Raw genomic sequence first — 21704 nt, forward strand, 5'->3', positions numbered from 1 at the left:
CCAAAGAAGTAATAAAAACCACCAAACTAAGCTTTTTGTTTGTGGGAATTTTCTCAGGTCTGAGGAGGATACAGGAGATTTCTGCACCTACATTCGGGATTACCTTTCGGCTTCGCCTTGTCCTCCTCTAGAAAACCACCTTATCGTGCAAATAAAGTTACCATTATTATTATTAGTTGGCGGTTGTTTTATCTCTGACTCAAGTAAAACACCGTTCAGTGAAAGTATAACAGCATCCGTAAACAAGAGCCTAGTTATACGCTAGGCATGGTAAAATGGTTCGTACATTTGTTTGTTTTTAATTTACGAATCATATACGATTAAAAGGAGCCGATCTGCCCAGACACGTTTCGCGTAACATGATATGACCGGCTAACGGCGAGTTCAAATCGGCAGCAACCACTACGGACATGTAGAGAAGGTGTCCTTGAAGATAGGCGGCGGCGGCTTTATTCCGTATCGTCGGCAGTCTTCGCAAGCTTGTCTTCGCAAGCAACGAAGTGACACAGCAGACACTAAGGCGTGTTAGAGTGAACACGACTGACGCTCCTCACAATACACCGAAACTGAATTTGGCGCCTCAGCCCAGTCTTCTTTTTGCTTATACTTTCATTTATTTTTGTTCGTCAAGCATGAATACTTCAAGAAAACTAATAAAAAGCATACAAACTCGTAAAGAAACTCAGTTATTGCCATAAAAGTTGCCCAATTTTAGCTTAGGGCCCTACATTTGTGCCTCATTTTCAAGAAAAATTGTAAGCCATATCTTCAACAACTGATCTGGCAACTACAGCGTGGCATCATGGCGGCATTCGTGTTTAGACACATTTTTGAGCCAGCTTTACCCGCCTGCCAAAACGTCTTCAACTTGCCGTGCTTCTCCCTGCTTCTCCGGCACCGTTTCGACTTAGCGGCCGGACGGCCTGTGCGCCTTCGTGGTTTGGAATCGCAGCTTTTACTCCAACTGAAGTTCCTAGGGTCCTACCGAGCCTCACGTCAGTCTGCGCCTCAGCTTCGACGGCGCAAAGTCGGAGACTTCGCTAGCTCGGTTTCGTGGCCGTCAACGTCGGTGGTAGCAACAAGGTCGTGAGGAGGTAAGTGTTTAGACTTGTCACATCGCCCTTTTCACACGGAGAAGAAAACACACAAGGTGATGTTGCCTTTAGTGTTCGTGGTAGAAGTGTAGGCTAATTTCAAAGTGGATAAGCTACGTGCCAATTCTTCCGAAAGCACACCCGAAACACACGCTGGTGTCGTAATGTTTTCTTTTTTAACTTACAGGCTCATATGCGTAACTGTTAGCTAGAATCTTCTGTGGTGTCACTATGCTTACCACTAGTGACAGTTTTTACATGGAGGCTTACTACGTTAACAGCCGTAGTAAGCAGAACAGGGGTTTTAGATTGCACGCACAAATGCAAAGCAAGCAATGTTTCGGAGATATTTATTTCGTATCATGTGTCATCGAGACGATGCTCACTGCGCTTTCGTTACAGGGGCTGATAAATTTCCACCACAGTCCCAGCATGTGTACGAGTCGCTGATCGGTGACCTGCTCCGTTAAGAGCCAGACCTACCTCAAGAGACTGCTTGTCCAAGCCTTGGCATACAGGGTGCCACTGTTCTCATTGCGGATGTAAGTGTTTCGCCGAATCTGCGCTCCCGATCCTGTTTTTCGTAGACAGTGCAGTGCAAGTATATTTCTGTTGCGGAGCCACATATATTTGTGGCGCGTGTGCGTGTGTGTGTGTGTCGATACAATTTGCACCTGACTGCAATTTCTGTTCTATTTTTTTTTTTAAACAGAATGGATAATTTTCGGCGTTTGTATGCAGGAGTTGGAAGATGGAATTTATTTCACGGAATGCATGTCATGACTTATTCTGTTGGAGGGAAAGCGCAATAGAGATATTTGATGCTTTCAATGAACAAGTACTGTGTAGCATGTGGTGGGCCCTGGTGTTGAGTGTACGTAATGCAGCTGCTTCTCTTTTTCAATTGCTATATTCGCACTACAAGGGTTGCTGAGCATGGTCGTTTTATAGGTTATTGAATTGCTAAAGATTGCAATTTACTAACGTAATTGCACTTCAGCAGAAATTTTCTCAGGCAATGCAAGTGTGGTTTCGAAATTCCAGGAGTCTCGTAGGTAATCAAAGAATAGGTAGCAATCGCTACTTTTCGCTAACACGGGGCACTTCTTGGCCGGTCTCACATCACTAGATGAGAATTTTTCTCGCATTGCTCATGCTATAGTCATCGTCCTGTACACTGTAGAACAAGAACTAAGGCCTGCCTGCTGCATTTCCGATTGCTGCTATCTTGCTTTGTCCATATCCATTTGTTGCCCCTGGGTTTTCTTCTCTCACACCCCTCCACTGAGTGGTGTCTTCTTCAGGCCTCTCGTTCCTTGGTGGCATTGTCATAGGTGTGAGCAAGCTTTCATGCGACAAAAGGTGCTTTCGAATGAGTAGGTCATGCCACATTCTTTGATGAAAAATTAATCCTGAAAGCAATGTTTCACTTCGATCTTTACGCACAGGTGCCGTCATAAGTGGAGCACGGGAGCTGCGGCCGAATTGTATCGGAGCGCCGTGTAGCTGCATCGGCGGTAAATGAAGGCACGAGAACACGCATGCGCGCCTGCCGACGGCGATAGCCCATCTATACTTCTCAAACCACTTTTTTTAGCCTGGCTTCAAGCATTGTTCGCAGCATACTGGTCTCGGCGATGGCGCTGATAGCATACACACGTAAAAATATTTGAACGAAAAACTCGCTACAAATTTCCGTGACAGCACGCCGCTTCTCCGGCAGCTGGAAGTGCGCCAGAGACGCTGCCAGAATCGTCTCTGCTATCAGCGCCGTCGCCGAGAGCGGCACTGTGCTGCGAGCAATGCTCGAAGCCAAATTTAAAAAGGGGTTTGAGAGGTATAGATGGGCCATCGCCGTCGGCAGGCACGCATGCGTGTTTTCGTCCTTTCATTTACCGCCGGTGCAGCTACACGGCGCTCCGATACAGTTCGGCCACAGCTCCTGTGCTCCAATTACTTATGACGGCACCTGTACACAGTCACAGTCTGATTTTTTAGATTGTCCAATCATTCAGACACGTCAGTGGCGCTGCCGTCCACCCTATTGTGGCACTGTATAACGACATCTGAAACTTAATATGCTGAAGCCATTCACCATCTGATTTTTCTGACTTTTTGTTTGCCGTGACGAGAGGTTAAAATGGCAATAACTGCAGGATTCCTATTGCTGTTCGCTTTACCCTACAGCTTTCAACTAGAATTTTCATGTACTACCCTCTGCTAACCTCTTTTTTTTTACTTCACATTTTGGCCATGCAGCATATGAAGAAAAGATAAGACGGTAGAAGAGAGAGAAGGGGTACAAAATCATAGGTAGTCAGGAAATTGATGCCCACAACGGAGAAACTTGTGATGCTTCCATGTGAAGGAGGAGAAAGAGCAGGCTCAGAAGAAGTTGTCCAGTGCCAACCTCTTCTGAGCCTGCTCTTTCTCTTCCTTCACATGGAAGCATCACAAGTTACTTCGTTGTGAGCATTTACTGCGTGTTAGATATCTGCTTTTGGCTTTTTTTTTTTTGCTCCAACCCTGGTTTCTACACATGATTATTACCAGTGAAATTTCATTCTCTGTGTACATTCGTTTTTTCAACTTCTCTCACATTCCCTAGAAAGTTTGAACAATTGGTCAGCTTGTTCATTCATTTAATCTTGCATAACATTTTAACTAGAAACAAGAAATTTCGAACTGTGCATAAAATACAAATAGCAAAAACTGACTGGATTGAATGAATCAAATATATTCGAATACAGATATTTTTTTCATTGTTTATAGAGTTTTTAAAACAAAGTGACAAAAAAGATAACTTAGGCAGTCTTCAGGACCTGAGGCATTAGAATATTTATGTATCGTTAGGAAAATGGTACAAAAAATGGCAAGTAAACGGCAACCACATGCAGCGACGGCAAAACGTAACTCAATGGGTACAGCAAACTGGTAGTGTGGATGACGGTGACAAGCGAAAATGTTTATAACCAGGTTGCTAAGGGAGTCGACAGCAGAAGGCGATGGGCTGACGCCGCCGCTTGCTTTTTGCTGGACAGAAGCAGCCCACAAGTGAGCAGCAGCGACGAACGACGACAACGCAGGGCATTGGCGGCAGTTTGATCATTTTTTTCACTTGTTGCTGTCACTCGTGCTGTCTGTTTGGTGTACCCATTGAGTTACAATTTTCACGTCACTTCTCGCTGTCGCTGCGTGTGGTTGCCCCTTAAAAGATTAAGACAGTATGGCAAGGCAGCCGAATGAAATTTGGCACACCCTGCCGTGGAAAATGCGGTTTCCTCAACATGTTGTGACCAGAGAAATTATACAGTTGGCTACCATTAGTACAAAGTCCGCAACAAAAAAACAGAAGGCACAATAGCGCATTGCTATTGGTCCGCAACAATCTTATCTTCTTGGTTTTGTTTTGTTGCCTATTCGAATGTGACACAGCTTGCCGTGATAGTTCAGCCTTGTGGTGAAAATCGAAGCCTGAAGCTTTCACCACGCAAACTGTTGCATGGAGCTGTGCACAACAAAGAAGGTTGAGGGCCTCAAAAGAGAGATGCTTACACTGGCACAAGTCTCAAGTGACCAGCTGCTTTATCAGCTATGCGCTGCCTCGGTTGTGATGGTGCCAACATTGCAGGACACGGCGGTGTTTTGACGCTTTAAAATTTCCAATTTTATCAAGATGTAAAGTTCACCTTGATGCTTTTTATTCGAAATAACTTTCAATTAATCAAAAAATTGGGTTTCAGCTTTAAATTACCAAGCAATTTCTTCTACTGAATTGAATGTAACACTGGTGGGACCAGAGCATTGCTTCCAATTACCCGAAAATTCCAATTAGGTGATGATCAAGAGTCGACTGCATTTGAATGGCTTGCTCCAGGCATTGAAAAGAAGTTAGGTACGTTAGTGGTTAGTATGACCTTTACTTTAATGCAAGCATTTCCAGCAAGTAATAAACCTTGATTTCTCACTCATACCACCATATTGATGGGAAACTTCTTTCCTGTTTATAAATTTTGCCCAGGTAGCATTGCACCTCAGCCAACATTGGCTGCCAGAGTTCCACTCTTGTGCAAGGCTTTTGTGGTAGGCTTTCTTGCATGGCTTCGGCGTCATGCCAAAAAAGCTAGCACTAAAGAAAATGCCATGCAGTGAAGCTTGGAAGTTTGCATGTCATGTGGCAGAGTCAACTTTTATTTCTGTATTAATGAGCTGCAAACTTTATCTGCTCCATGAGGATAAATATTTAGTGTTATAAGCAGTGAAGAGCCACTATATTCCCTGGGTACACATGGAGCAAGGCTTACAAGGAGAAATAACATACAAAACGAAAGCAAGTCCTTGGTGGCTCCACAACACTGCAGGGCTCCATAGCCTCCCAGCTGAAGCCATCAGATTGCGTGGTATTCATCGGAGCTGTCTGGGGACCTCATGACTCGTGCCTCGACAGTGCACCAGGCAAACCTATCAGTTTACGTGGTGTTTGTCGAAGGTATTATAGTTACTAGCACCGTGTCTCAGTATGGAATGTGGTTCGACATCGGGTGTACTGCTAGATTCTGCGCCAGCTAATACAACATATCAATAGACATCTCATTTTTTTAAATGTTTATACCCGTGGTGGACTTACTTCTTGTACCCATTTTTTAACTGTAAAACTGATGCTTCACTTAATTATTCTACTACTTCGAGTAAAGTGGATCAGGAAATTTGTAATGCAGGTGAAAGGTGTCGTGACCATACCACTTTTTACATTCTGTCTTGCATGCTCATGCTCCCAGCGCTGCTGCAGCAGCAAAAAAGAAATGTAAGGAAAAACACTTTTTAAAAATGAAAAAGGGCTGGAGTTATACAGCTGTATATCATACTCTTCCTGACTGGGATAGATTGAACAAACTTCAGAACCAACCAAATTTCAGAACTGTTCAGCTACAGAAATAATTTCTTTGCAACGCAGCTTGCTAAGGCAATCTGCTTGCCATTTCTTTTTTAGAGCGCACCTCTTAAGTGACCAACTGCACTCAAATTTCACCTCGACCAAATTTATTTTAATGTCTAGTAAGTACCCCCACATCAGCTGAGACACGAGTGGTAGCCCCGTGAACTGCCTCGTTAATCAGTCAGAAGCGTTTAAAAAAGCTCCACCGCAGACCACGCTGCACCTGCCGGCAGATTGCGTAAATAGCCATGACACGCCTGTGACGCTCCAGCTGACGGTGGCTTCTTCCTCTGGCCAGCCATGCAGCTAGAGAACCGGTCAAGCTCTGCTGCGAACACTTCACCCGTTTGCTGCCCCGTACACCGTCCGGCCGCTCGCTGGATGGCTGCAATGTCATTTTAATGGCCGCGCTCTCCTCGATTTCGGTTTCAAAATCGCTGGTTTTTGCTGACCGCTTGCGGCGTCCACATGCGTATTTCAGCCGTTGTATTTTGCATCTCGCTTTCTTTTTCAGCAGACTTTACGGAAATGGTGTTTTCAAGAGGTCGAAATTTTGAATGCAGTTGGCTTTAAGTGCCCGCTTGACTCCTGTGGTTTCGTGTGGCCGTCGGCTTTGTTGTAACCGAACGAAGAAGAGGGCACTGGAGAGAAATGAGATAGAGCAAGCAGGAAGGCGGAGGAGGAAAGTAAAATGAAAGTGTGAAAGGGAGGGCAGTACGCAGAGGCCACGCGAGACATGCTCAGTGGCACCGAGGCGTTGTGAGAAAACGCCAGAGTGAGTAGCGTCTGCGTCGTGTGTTCACTGATGACACGATCACTTCCTGAGACACAGCAGCTACACGCTGTCACCAAGACTGCAGTTCGCACTGCGCTCCAATTCTGCATTAGGGAGTATCGTATTCTTGAGCCGTCTTTTTTTCTTTGATGATTATTCCTAGTGCAGTGTTCAGAAAAGTTTGCAGTATCTTAGTTTTGTATCATGTTTACTTTTAGCGCACCCAATGCAGATATGCTGCTACCAATAATCTCAAAATCACACACCGTAAACGGCTCACTGCAATTGAAGAACAAAACACACTTGGTCTGCCGACAGTATTCAGCACATTTATTTTGCATTCCGAGTTTTCGAATGATACTTCAGCTTTATGTGCACAGAGGACAAAGGTATCATCAGGCTGGACTTCAATGTGCCAGTCTATTTTTCCCAACAATGCTCCAATCATACACAAGAAATCGCTGTTTCTGAACCAAAAGAAAAAAAAAACAAGCTATTCTTGGTTGCCCGCCGCTTTTCTTGATTTTTTTTGTCAGATTCATAGCTTGTTCTATTTCTCCCGTTTGGAGAATGCAGAAATTTGTGGAAGCTTACCTCAGGTGTCACATACACCTGATGGAACATAGCTTGCACCACATGAAAAAGACAGTGAAAACGTGTCTGTTACCAATGGCTGGTCACACAGAAAGGAACGTATAAATGTGGGGCTTTCATGAAAGAAAACTAGCAGCAAGCCACACAGTCAGCAGCAGCGGCATGACGGAAAAAAGCGCGCTTACCAACCGAAAGACAGCGTACCTAATTAACAATATGTTGTCACCAATACTTAACAAGAGATTAGGTCGAACACTATACAAATCTGCTTGTATGCATTTAAAATTTGCCGCCAATCTACAATGCTGTTGCTTCTGCTACAAGCACATTCATGCACCATGATTTGCTACAGCGGATTTCGCGTTTTTGTGGATTAATGCCATGCTATTTTGGCTTTCTTTATTACCATTTCATATTTGCTTTCTTTAACGAGTACTCAGATCGCAATAGTTGTAAGTGGCCGCTAAATTTAGCGAAATGTCGATGCTGGTCTGGTAACGTTGATGTAAACAAACATTCAAGATGGCGGCGCCCATGTATGCTTACGGCAATTGAGTTATCGAACTCAAATACCGCTTATTCATTAGTTACGGTCTATATTACGCTGTTTTTGAGCTTAAGTGACGCACCCGAAGCCGGAAAAGCTTCGGAGCCTAGCGGTTCTGTACAGTTAACCTGTGTAAAGTACTAATATTAGCCAGTGGAAGAGGCCGAACTGCTTACCGGCGTTGTCGCACGTCCCGTGGCTGTAACTTGGTTGCTTCATTGGGGCTCTTCGATTTACAGTCTCGGACTCACCGTGGGTAGTCCGCGGGTAGTCCGAGGATTCCCCGAAGTCATAGGGATACATGGGAAAATCGAATGCCGGACTGCTTCTCGGGGAGTCCGCGGCGAGTCCGAGACTGGAGATCAAAGAGCCCTACTGTTTGCGGTTGCGTCGTTGTTTTTATAGTACTCCTTGGATGTTCAGGCATGATTTGCAGTCAGTGTAACTTGCCTTGTGGCATCGATTTCGTTAAAAACTACGTAGAATGAACTTGCAGTGACGATGCGATGACGATTGGATGTCTTGCGAGTAACGATTGTGCGAATCAGTCAGTGATCGAATATTATGCTATAAACATTTAAATTTGATTAAATCTGATTTTTATGGGGTTAAAATTTACGAGTAAATTAGTGTTAACGTATGATCCTATTGGACCGCGGTAAGGCGAGGGCGACACTCGCAAAAATTGCTCACTGCATCGGTGGCGCAGCTGGTTGTGGACACTAGTGCGGACGTTCAATGGGCGTGTGTAGCGAAAATAAGAAGTTCATTAAACACTGAAAGCGTGCATAATAGCCGAACATAATAGACAGGACGAGATTGCAATAGACGTTTGCATGTTTTGGAACATGCAGTGAGCACCTTGCTTACACATTGGTTGACTTCCACGACCAAACGAATATGGTGCTTTTTGCTTAAGCTATCACGTATTACTTCACATGGAGTAACCTGGAATGCTATACTCGTACACTGCAGGGTTTCTTTACGTTCCAATGTCCACGCAATTCATCCAGTACCAGCACCCCACTGTCGCTCAGCTGAATGCTGGGGAGTGCCACATTTTATCAGAAAATGTGATGTGTACCTGACTATATCAAAATTTTCCTGTATCCACAGTACAAACGTCAGGAGTTCCTCCACCACAATTTCATCTGGCTAGTCTTACCTTCAGGTGGTGTTGTAGTTGCCAAGGCCAAAATGCATTGGTTAGGAAGCTATACACAAGTTTATGTATCTTGCCTATGCCACTAGTGCATATGTATACAACATATGCTGGCACACATATATACATGCACCAGCATATATGCTTACACAATGCAATGCATGCCGGATGAGAAAAATGTGTTTACCTAATGTGAATCGATGTGGTAGCGCTCGAACAGTCACTAAGCACTGCTTAGGGCATGTGTAGCATGCTAAGCACTGCTTAGTTACTGTTACTTATCTTGTTTTGTGCAACTAGTTGAGCCACTATTCTGGGTTCAACACTTCATGATGACCTTGGGATTGTTTACTCTGCGAAGTTCTAAAAGCGTGATAATGAGCACTAATATCAGCTGAATTACATGGCCTCTCTCCCTGAAACTATTGGAAGGTGATAAAGGCGATACACTGCCCTACCACCAGATGATAAGGCCATGTAAGCTGGATCCTGACAATATATACCCTAGCCTCCTCCTCTTACTGCTGTCTCTGTGCAGTTACTGCACTCTCCATTGGTTCTTGCAGCAACTGCTGTACCTACCATACCCGACGCCCCTGGGCATTGCCTAGAAAAGCTCGTTTGCTCACTTAACATTCTTTCGCTCTGTGAACTTTTGTTATGCCCTGGATGCGGTCTAACAGAAAGGAAAATGTTTGGGCGTGTTGGTTCATACTCTCACGAGAAACATAGCGCAGTAAAAACAGAATAAGTCGAGGACGGGACAAGTGCAAGGTTTCAACAAATGCTTTATTGCAGGGCCAGCACATATAAAGACATCTGTCTCGTAAGAACAGAAAATAAAAAATAAATAAACAACAAAAGATGAGACGAAACCCGCCACATGCCGCCTATACCAGGAAATCAAGCTCTGGCTTTGATAAAGCCACAGACAGCCTACGGACACACTGATCACCAGAACATGCTATCTCACTTGCTTCCACAAGTTTCTCGTCAGCCCAGAGCAGTGGTAATGCAAAACAATTGTCTGGTCGTACATGGGATAACAAAGGTTTCCCGATACACACATTTTACAATGGGCAGCCAGGTGGCTGTTAGTGGGATCAATGTCTTGTTCACAGCCCCGAACAGGCTTTTGGGCTTCTGCAGGTTAACCTGCCTAACGCGTGTGCAAAAACCGGTCTGCTCTAAGCTGGTACGCTGTGGGCATCATGCTGTCTACAAAATTTCACTCTCATGTGGCAGCGACTATACTGGCCAAACAAGCAGATATTTGAATGTCCATTTAAGAGTACAAGAATAAAGTAAGCAGCGTTGCCACTGACGGCCAGCGGGCTGCCCATTGTAAAAAGTGCGTATCGGGATACCAGTGTTATCCCCTGCACGACGAGATGATTGCTTTGCATTACCACCAGTCTGGACTGACGAAAGAACTTGTGGAAGCAGCTGAAATGGCATGTTCCGGTGATCAACGCATCAATAGACCATCTATGGCTTTATGAAAGCTAGAGATTTATTTCTTGGCGTAGGCGGCGCGTGGTGGTTTTTGTCTCATCTTTCGTTGTTCGTTTTGATGTTTTCCTTTCTTTCTCTCCTATGATGAGCCAGATGTTTTTATAAGCGCAGGTCCTGCAATAAAGCATTTGTCAAAAGTTAGCTCTTGCCCCAGCCTCACCTTGTCCTTTGTTTCTACTGCACTGTGTTTTCTGTGTGGTCTAACATTGTTACTCTCTTTTTTTCTGTCTTGTACGTCACTTTTTTGTTCCATGCCCATTGACTCCACAGTTTGACAAAATAACAGATGCGATTCGATAAGGTAGGGCACCTACCAAGCTTGGGCTAAAATTTATCCGTACTACTTGCATCACTACACACCGTCAAAGCCGCCACTGACTCGGGGGAGGAGCCGCACCCCGCTAAGGAGAGGGTGGGGAACAATGGGCGGGATCACGACTGTGCTTACAAGATGTGGACCTCACTAATGTAAGAGTCATGAAGTGGTGCAGCTTCTTATGTGTGACAGTTACGAATAAGTAGAATGCCGCTGTTTCTGTTCCACATCATCATTCCTTCCCTCGGGTCTTGTCATCCTTGTCATGCTGGCCATGCCATCCAGCAAGATGAAGAGAACACACCTCCCTTCCAAAGGGGCAATGTTATGTCACCCATGCCTCATTGGCATGAAGCCTCCATTAAGGAGTGCATGTGTGTTTGCTAATGCATACGTGAAATCGCAGTGTGTCCTGCAATCCTTTAAAAGGAGAAATTGATTTTTTTCCCCCTGCAATCCCTTGTCTAACTCTCACTGCACATTTTTTTTTCTTTTGCCAGCAGGGAGCCACAAGCCAAGTAGCAACAAACTTGGTGCAGATTGGTACCACTGGTGTTGTGTCCCTGGAGCGAGCCAAGAACTTCTGTTCATGGTCAGCGGGGTAGAGTGTCTCATCTGTTTGAGCGGTGGACTGGAGCCATGGCACTTGCAGAGCAACAAGAAGAAAGCGATTGTTGTGGAGCAATTCAGTGACATTTTGTTGCTCATGCCCTGCCAAAGGGCACAAAGAAAAGTTTGACGAAGAGTTACTGACACTGCTAAACTTTTTTCTTTGCGTGTACATATGACAGTACTTCGTGGTGCCTTGCATCATTCAGCACTGCATCTTATCATTTTAGCTCTGAAAGAATTTCTAGCTCTGTTATAAGGAATTTTAAGTTTACATTGCTGTCAGCACATATATTTAATGAAGCTTGCTTTCTTTTCCGTACAGCAGTTAAAATTTGTAGGTTAATATGCACGGAAGCCATACTTGAGCTGTAATGCATACCGTAGTTGCAGACTATCGGCTAATTAAACCAGTTGGTGCATTAATGTTGTCTAAGACTTTGCGCACGAAGGCAATTTTGTTTGCCTTCATAAGAAAAACGGCTGCTCTAGAAATGCACACCTCGTGCAACTGTTTTAATGACAGCGGCGGAGTGAGGAATGAGTTTTAAAAAAATTGAAAGGGGGTTTATGAAAAACAGTTTTGCTCCGACCGACTTTATATACAGTGACCTCCCATGCTCGCTGATGCCAAATGTTTTTTTTTTTCTCCTTGTTTGGCCTTTTTTAGTTCTTTCCTATGCCAGTGCACCAGCTTGTGCTGCTTGTGATCCCCATTGAAGCATTGTGAGCTATTTGTCCGGCCTGTTGTCAATGGTATTTCGCCTCCTCCTCAGTTTGTTGCACTTATTATAGGCTCATTGACACTGCGCCAAGTACACCTGTGGGCTCGAGACAGTGTGCTTCAGTGAATCGCTTTCTAAATGCGAAAATATTACTTGCTATGTTGCAAAACGCTTGCACCCGGTCGGTGTCCACAGAATGCACATTCGGATATTGTCTGCAAAAAGCGTCCACAACAGCTGACAATTTCCTAATGCATTCCTAACATTCCACGTCACAGAATGGTGCACACATCCATGGAATTCCATGGATGGTTGTTCCATGGCGTGGACCAGAAAGAAATAAACAAGAAGCACTTGGTGTGCACTGGTGCATATACTGCTGCAGAAAAAGAAACATTTGGAGCGTGCTCAATTCTGATTTCCTTCCAACACGCTCCGTAAGACGTGCAACACAAAAATAAATGTGCATTCAAATAAATTGCTACCGCAGTCTTTGTTGGCCCTCTGCTTCAGTTGAGGCAGTGCCGCAGCAGCATGGATAGTGATTCTGTAATGAGTGGCTGCACCGAGTGCACTGTCAGGATTGTAGGCTATAGGCGGCATTGGCGGAACGCTCGACAATAAACCGAGCCATAAAAGACGCTGTCGCGCTCTCATCCTGTTAGAATATGATGAGATCCTGTGGAATTTTCTTGCGTTGCACTTTGAGTCAACCCGATGGTTTACTGTTGCATACAGCTGAGCAAGGCCAGCAGCGGCATGGCAAAAGCATTTTCTTTTTGTTTGGTTCTTATCGCTTTGGTATACGGGCGTGGCTCAAAAAGATATCACGAAGATAACTATGTGTACGGTTCTCATCGCTGGCCCTGACCAGGGCCAACTCTCGTATACCCAAGTTTGCCATTTGTAGGGCTGGCGAGCCACCTTGAGGACAGTGCTACACGAGTGGCACAGTTTATGTGAAAGAGCCGCAGCCCCTGAAGAAGTTTGGATCAACTAGTGCTCCTGCAGCTGGAAAATGTTATGCTCCCGCGCAAGAATCACGGCATTTCCCTGCTTTAAATGGCCAATTTGGAAATGCTTTGCACAAACTCAAGCGTTTCCTGTCAAATTTCGCACGTGCGCAAATGACCGTCACGCCAAAAGAAAGCTTCTCCATGTAGAGCCAAGGTTAGTAAAGGTTATGAATGTTTGAATGAATGGGAATGCTCAAAAATTAATAATGGTAGTCGAGCCAGAAAGTGTGGTACCCGTGTGGTTTAGTTGTATACGTTGACTTTTCCATTGGTGAGAGTCAGGTCTGGACGAGCCATTGTATTCTAGGTGCTGACTGGTGATATACATACTAACTGGAACGGTCGGTTGTTATTGGTACAGCCACTGCATTTCGTGCCAACAGTCACTCTGTGAGCAAAGTGAAGCTGGTGAGGTTGGAGATTATTTAGCACCACCTGATGGAGTGCGCCGTCCCTACCCAGCAATTTTCAGCACGCTGGCCCTCATTGTCGCCGGCTGCCATGGGAAGGTCGCTATCTATGAAGCCAGCCTGGTTTTAGCCGCAGCGCCGTAAAAAAAACAGCGCAGAAGGAAAGATCCTTTCATTCATCCTTTCCACCTGACTATACACATAATCCACATGGATTATATGTGTATTGTTGTTGAAGTGCAGTTGCAGCATGCCAGGATATAATTTTGAATGGGTACGTGTTTACCTCTCATGGCCATTGCTATTCTTTCGGGTGCCTATAGTTTTGTTTTGTACACCTCATTGTAACCACTCAAATGGCGTGTACAGTGCATTTGTGTAAATAAAATTTATTTACAAGTGCGATTCCTTTTCTTGTGTTGCACCTTTTCAATATAGTTTGTATCTACTTGTCCAAGTGTCAGTCCTACGAGTAACCTTCATCGCCAGGTCCTGCCTAACAGATTAAAATGAAAATATGGCAGCAAAGCAAGTCATCAAACCTACTTTATTTTTCACTAAGTGCATACAGAAAATTTTCACTGAAGAACTGTCTGTTGGTCTGTGTATACTAGCTGCCCGGAAAGGCCTCCATGGAAGTATTACAAATTGAAGGAGCTCCCATTCGTAACATGACTGGGACAACAACTCGACCGAAATGTTTACAGAGGTGGCACAACTTTGCACTGCTACAAAGAGCGTTGTCTACCTGTCTGCTATTTTTGTCTGAAAAGGCAATATCTGGTGTACACCATGGTTTGCTCACTGTTGAAAACAATACCCCAAATTCTGAAAGGCTGCAACAAAATAACACTGGCCTGTCAAAGCAGCACTAAATTTTTGATGGTCTATGTAATTGAGCAACCCCAACAGCTGAAACTTGTACCCTTTTTGTGTGTGTGGGAGGGGGGAGAGGCTTTGTTCAAATTGTGTGCCGAAGCTGCACATGCACCTCGAAGCACACCATATTGGGGGCTATGGATCAATTTTGACTACTTGGGGACCTTGAAATGTGCAGCAAAATCTCTACACACAGGTTTTCTTTTTCGCCTCTACCAGAAAAATGGCTGCCATAGCTGGGATTGAACCCACATCTTCGATCATGGCAGTCAAACATCCTAGCCGCTGGGCCGTTACAGCGGGTAGTACATAATGGTTTTAATTTAAACTGGATCTATTTCTTGTTAGCAGAAACATAATTTAGAACAGAACAAAAAGTGCTTTTGGTAATTTTTGCTTGCATCAATAACCTGCTAAGGTTCCCTACAGAACGCACAGCTCCTTAAGTTGTATCAAGCTATAGAACACATGGCAGATCCTGAAGACATTTTTCAGAAGATCGCAAAATCCAAACTTACATGGACCGAGCTTTCAAAATGCAAGTAGTGAGAACATGCGATACCCTGGAACACATGAACGCAATAGCCTAGAAACTTCTAACAGCACCTCTAAAGTGAGTGACCTAGCATAAATTATGCTGTGTTTTTCCTATTTTGATTATGCCTCAGGCAGGGCCACATTTAGTCAGGAAAGCCAGCTTACAAATGTGACGTCCGGCTGGATATCACAGGTGCCACGCATGTATACCTCAGTTAACGCTATTTTTCTACTATAGAGAGCAAATGGCAGATTTATGCTGTACGCTTCTTCTATCCGAAGTGCAATTTTACCGTTCTAGGTATTCAAAATTTACGAACAGAGCTATAAAAGTTTGCTCTGCCATACAACATGCAAGCTTCACCACAACGAATGCCTGTTTGGGTCGGCTTTTCTGCACGACGACTAAGCCTTGCAAGAAAGCCTAATGCAAGCAACATCTGAGCAAAGCCAGAGTGGTAACTCTGGTGTACAGTAACTGAAGTGGAATGTTACCTGTGCAAAGTTAATAAGCCGGAAAGAAGTGTCCGGCCAATGGGATGGCATGAACGAGAAATTGAGTTATTACTTGTTGGCTATGCCTTGGTAGCATACTGGTCCTAGTAGGCATGCATAGCAAGGGCCTTATTTCAATGACTGGAGGGGCTGCAGCCCGTCAAATATACTTCTATTCAGAGCACGTTGAAGAACCCACATGTCTCCAAGAAAATGTGTGCCAAACTTTTTTCACTGCTCCACTGTCTCTTATTAACCTTTTTTTTTGTACTATTTCTAAATCAGTGCACAAACTCTACATGTCAGGTTGTGATTAACCAATTTATCTTTTCTCTCTCTCTGAGCTCTGCTTTCAAAGCTGTAAACACGCTAAAGCAATGATATTCAGTCGAAGATATTTTATTCCATCTGCAGTCACTTTTTCTATTCGTGTGTGATTTGCGGTACAAAATTTGATATTTGTACACCCCTGCACAAAGGTGTATCGCAGGAGTAGTAAATCTAATTTCTTTGGAGGAAGTGAAAGTTTTTTTCCCAATCTGAAGCAGCGCGCACAGCATGCTTTTTTCTGTAAATTACATACCCTCCATTATAGAAAAAAAGAATTTGGCAGTCGTTTGACTTCAGTGTGTGAGTAGTAGCGCTTGAGCGGGTGAAGCACAGCTTGATTATCGTTCTGATTTTTTTTTGTTCAGACGGACGAGTGTGACACTGAGCATTGATATCAGTTGAAATACTTTGCCTGTCCACCCGTGAGACTATTTAGCTTGCAGAGCCAATGCACTGCACTAATACGAGGCAATAAAGCCGCAAAGGCCGGAACCCGGATATATATATGTTGTAAGAAAACTAAGCTTGAGCTCCCCGCTTCTCACAGTTGGCGGCTGCCCTCTTTGCTGTCTTAGTAAATTGACCACTGGTTGTGCTCAGCTCTCTTCCCAAACCTTCACGCCTCTACTCCAGTTAAGACGAACTCCATGAATAGGATGAACAACACTTTTGCTTGCTTGTAACACCCACAACGCAAAAACCTCAGCTTAAAACAAATTTCTGGTAATACATATTTTTACGGTTTCCTCGAGTTTGCCTTAATGAGCATCTACTGTATATATGCTCTACCCTGCTCTCCTTACTGTCGTTCTCTGTGTATCCTGTCAGCTACAGCCCTTACTAAGTGGGCCCAGATGGAACCCGCTTGTCTTTAGCGTGTGTGAATGAGACGCAGCATAAGTTGCTCTTCCTTTGGTTTTTTTTTCTTTAAATGGCCAATTTGGAAACGCTTTGCACAAACTCAAGCGTTTCCGTCGGAGGGGTTCGGCTTTTGAGGCACCAGACACGTGCATGAATATCTCGTGGTCAGCATCCCTAGTGCGTGTGCACTAATAATATCCTGCCCTTGCCAATCCTCGAGTCGGCATGTGCCATTCTTCAGCACACTTGCACACAGTTTGCCGTAAGAAGCATGCTAAGCTCCTTGTTAAGTGTGTGATGAGACACCCTTGACTTGACAAGTTTACATCAGCCAAATGACCTACAGTGTTAGGGACCATTTGAAAACACGCAATTTTGGTAGAAAATTACCCAGGCTGTTTCATTGCAAAGGTTGTAATTGTGTACCCAAAGTTTGTATCAAATGAAGGAGAACAATATGTGTGAGTGAGACCCCTCTTTATCAATCTACTCCAAGGAATGTGCCTTCTTAGATAAGTTCTTTTCGTGTGTGCTCTGGTCGAATGCTTGTGGCCTTTTGTTATTGCTTCTCTCATACATGATGGACATACTCTAAATAAATCAGTTGCAAGTAGCGTCCGTCCTGTTAGTTCAATCCTGGGTGATTTGGTATAAAACAGCACCTCATCCTAACGCCAAATACAAGCATAAAACAGCGCGGCCCTTTTCTGCTGCGTATGTCTTTGTACCTACCTTGCTGAAATTAATAAGCGATGCAGGTATAGTGTGTAGCACAAGCCACATGCAGTACCTAGAGCTTCTATGTACAGTTAAAATGCATTGTCTGTTTCCTTGTTCACCCTTCGCACTAACTTAAGATTACATGCTTTTTTAGATTCTTCTAAACGGAACACAAATGCTGGCACACGTCAAATTATGCAACGACTAAAGATTCCACAGGCTGGAATACACTACAAATTCAAACAGACTCGACAAGCTGATACACTACAAACATACCGAAGCGGAGCTTGCAGGCTCTAGTAGAATGAGGTTATTCATAGAAGTCCTGAGTAATTAGTCACTATTGCTAGGTATATTCCATCACAACTACGAGATAAAAGTGACGGCCGGAAGCACGCCGGCTAATACACGAAGAAGCACAGGCACCAATGTCGAAAGCTTGCAGGGAGCGTAAAGCTCGCCTTCCACTCTTAGATTCCTTGGCACAAACATGTGGCGGTGCTGCACCAAATGCACCAAGGTGAGCCAACTTCACACAAGGATCGCGCGGAGAACACTCAGCAGCAGTTTGATGAAAGCAACCCAGCAAGATGGGCACATTTCCGGCGCTGCACAGTGGAGATCGGCTGATGCGCGATACCCGCTTCTAGATTCTGTAGTGCTGGGCAGCATCACAGCAGACCGCAGCGAGTAAAACCCGCACACAAGGATCGCACGGAGAACACTAAGCAACAGTTTGATCAAGATGGGTACATTTCCGGCGCTGCACAGTGGAGAACGGCTTCTTCTGTAGATCGGCTGATGCGCGATACCCGGTACTAGGTTCTGTAGTGCTGGGCCGTGCTGGGCAGCATCACAGCAGACCGCAGAGCCCACGACCGGAGCCGGTCGTGCTAAAACCCGCCCGCAACACGGTCGTTGTTCCGGGCGCGTTGCAAGTGTGGCCAGCATAGCCATGAGGGGGCGGCAGCGCGTCCAGCGTCGGTCGGTCGGTACAAATCAGTGTTGCCAGCACGCGTTTCTCGAGTGGCGTTGCTCGAGTATGCTGGCAACAACGTCCGGTCGGCGGGCGGGTTTTCACCATAGAGTTTCAATATATAGTATGAAACTCTATGGTTTTCACCATCGCAGGACGCGATGGTTGTATCATGTCTGCCAGTGTGTGTCGTGCGGTTCCGATGCATTGGCTCAGCGGCGCGCTTTCCCTCTAGTCAGTATATTATCTCTATGGTTTCATCCATGGGTTTCATACTAATATACAGGGGGGTAAAGCGAGCTCCGAGACCGTACGAATCGTGGGCGCTGACATGATACAATTCTCATGGTTGCCAGATTAATTGTATTCAGCCTTCTAAAAACTTCTGCCGTAATTATTTAACTAAAACAAAGAACTGAAGCAAAATAGTTACAAATAATTGCCTCAGTCATTAAAACTAGCTTCATAAAAACTGTTTAGTGTAATTAAGCTCTAATTAGTGGAGAAAGAGTAAGTTCGTACTTCAGTTTTGGTTTCGATTTTTTTAAGTGTGCTAGGAGGTGGCGAGGCCCTGGCGCCTGACTTGCGCAGTGTGTGTGTGCAATCTCCGGCTCAAATCTGCGTGCGTGCAAAACGTATACAAGTTATACAACTCGGATGCACGCGCTGAGCAACTGCTTCCCCGGGCGCTTGCGAAGCCGTCATTCGTTTCTTCACGTTAAGCACCTTATCTATTGGCCCTGAACTGACGCCAGAACAGCGATTCCGATTTGACCTTGACTACCGCAAGTTCACTACAGGCTACGGAGTGGCAGCCAGCGATGGTTCCCGTTCGAAGAGAAATAAAAAGAGCTTTTATAATGGCTCGGTTCCAGTTGTTTTATTAATGGAACTTCTTACAGCCCTTCGTGCTTCGAACTTTCGCGCAATCGCTCGTGAAGGTAGAACGAAAAAATAGGTAACAAAATGCGGTTTCTTTTTTAATCAGTCACAATAAATCAACAAGTTCGTGTTGTCTTCTCACGCGCTCTGTGCGGTAAATTACTGCCCATCCAATACTCGCATTCAGTCCCGCAAGCTTTCCCTTTGAAGTGGTGGAAAGCAGCTAGAACTTGACGAATACAGACAGGAAGGAAAACGGGACACGCCGCGGACTGTATTCCGCATACTCCCTTGGCATGCATTCTTCCAGTCTGTTGGCCTGCGATCGACCGCGCTCTTTCGATCCTGTGCTTCGCCGCGACTCACCGGCAATACCAGCGTTGGCCCATGCGATGTTTTTTTTGTGTGTGTGTGTGTGTGTAAATAAAGGTTTTACATTGAGCTAAAGCGACAGTTCACTTCACGTTGTTTGAAAAGCATTGAGCGACTCGCAAAATGTCACAGAATGGCAAAAAAAGCGGCACAGCGCAAACATGCACGGAGATCATACGGAGATTCATTTTTCTGTGCGCCCAGTACGGATCAGCAGACTCCTTGGCGTCCTCGCGCATGCGATCAGTCGCATTCGAGCTTGCGCGCAAGTGTTGTTTGAGCGTTGCCACATCTTGCTCAAATAGTCTCAGTACATATGAGTCACACGTACGCTAAACCGAAAACACGTCGGTTACCTACCCACAGGAGATAAACTACGCAATGCTGTTGATGCTGTCGACGCCGCCTACACAAAATCCGCCTGGCCAGCGGTCCGCCATGTTACAATTAATCCCGGCATGCTTTGCTAGCCGGACGCGGAAATGCCACAGTAGCACGTTGCCAGATTACAACCCATCGCTTTCGCCGTTTTTAGTAAGCAAAAACTCAGCTGGAAACCTTCAAATCGTTGTATCATGTCTGCCACCGTGTGTCGTACGGTTCCAATGCATTGGCTCAGCGGCGCGCTTTCCCTCTAGAGTATATTATCTCTATGCTAATATACGACTCTACGGTCGCTAGTACCATTACCTATTCTAGCCACTGTAGTAGTATAGTGCACTATTGGCGGTGAGATGTTTGAGTGGCGCCCCCTGGCTCTGACGTCAGCTTAGGGATTCGCTCCGCTGTCGTCTGCTACACCCCGCTTGTGAGGGGCAGCTGCGCCTGTGCTAGAAATCGCCCGCTTTGGTGCTAAGCGTGTTGCTTGTAATTCAGGTATTTTTACTAGCTTCTGACACATCTGAATAAATTTCAAGCTGTATCCACCACAAGTTTGCAACACACGAGGAGAGAGAGAGAGAGAACAAATTTCGTAAGAGCATCGGTCAGAAGATCGTGTGTAACTTGTCCTTTCTAGCTTATACGCGAGGTTCAGCGCTCCTCACAAGTATTCAAAATGCGTAGGCTTTCATACAGTATTTTTGGGATACTCTCATGAAGACTAAACAGCCTAATGCTAAGTGCCAAGCAGAGGGCCACCCGCCGCGGTGGCTCAGTGGCTAAGGCGTTGTGCTGCTGAGCACGAGGTCGCGGGTTCGATTCCCGGCCGCGGTGGCCGCTTTTCTGATGGAGGCGAAAAGCAAAAACGCCCGTGTGTACGAGATTTCGGCGCACGATAAAGATCCCCAGGTGGTCAAAATTAATCCATAGCCCTCCACTACGGCGCGCCTCATCGCCTGCGTTGCGTCGGCGCGTTAAACCCCACAATCAATCAAGCAGAGGGCCCCTACACGCGCATTGCAAGCAGGAAATAAGGCGGCTATCTTCTTTTTCTTTCGTTGTTGACTTGTATCAGGTTGTTTTTACTGTGCCCAACGCATCAATTTTTCCGCACCGTCACAAACGTCTTAACAGTAGGTTTGGGGGTGTTTGGGAGGCTTACAAAGATCGTGTGGATATTTTCTTCAGGCTGTACGGCATACATTCCCTGCTTTACAAATTGGTTTTCGTTATGGCTGCGTGCACGAAGGTGCTGTCTGTAGCGTGCGTTAACTATTCACATGCAAATACAATTACAAGGTGTGTTCTACTCCGCAGAGTACTCGAAGACGGCTTTTGTGCTCCGAATTTCTACCGTAACCATCGTTATCATAACAATTATGACATGAATACGGCGTTGAAGGTGCGATATAGTAGCTAACGAACGCAATAAATAGTATATGTGCCTATATTACAAGAATCGAAACCGATGAATATTTCCAAACAGCTCTTTATTGGTTGCCACCCCTTGCAGGCGTAAAGGACAAATCCTAGTCTACTCGGGATCACGTTCTGTGAATCGAAGAAAATTAC

At 45.2% G+C, this 21704-nt stretch overlaps 1 long non-coding RNA gene across 2 annotated transcripts; it reads left to right on the plus strand.

Annotated features, from left to right (window-relative positions):
* Positions 1–876: 876 nt before the first annotated feature.
* LOC144156322 (uncharacterized) lies at positions 877–14104 on the plus strand. Of its 2 annotated transcripts, none has more exons than XR_013319744.1 (3): positions 877–1094; positions 1497–1636; positions 11440–14104. It is a non-coding gene; the product is annotated as an uncharacterized LOC144156322 (long non-coding RNA). The 2 variants fall into 2 exon arrangements; XR_013319745.1 differs by having other exon boundaries at positions 11443–14104.
* Positions 14105–21704: the final 7600 nt, after the last annotated feature.

This window comes from Haemaphysalis longicornis, unplaced genomic scaffold, assembly GCF_048455015.1.
Source record: "Haemaphysalis longicornis isolate Haplotype H1 unplaced genomic scaffold, Haemaphysalis longicornis Haplotype H1 scaffold_1, whole genome shotgun sequence".
Classification (NCBI taxonomy): domain Eukaryota; kingdom Metazoa; phylum Arthropoda; class Arachnida; order Ixodida; family Ixodidae; genus Haemaphysalis; species Haemaphysalis longicornis.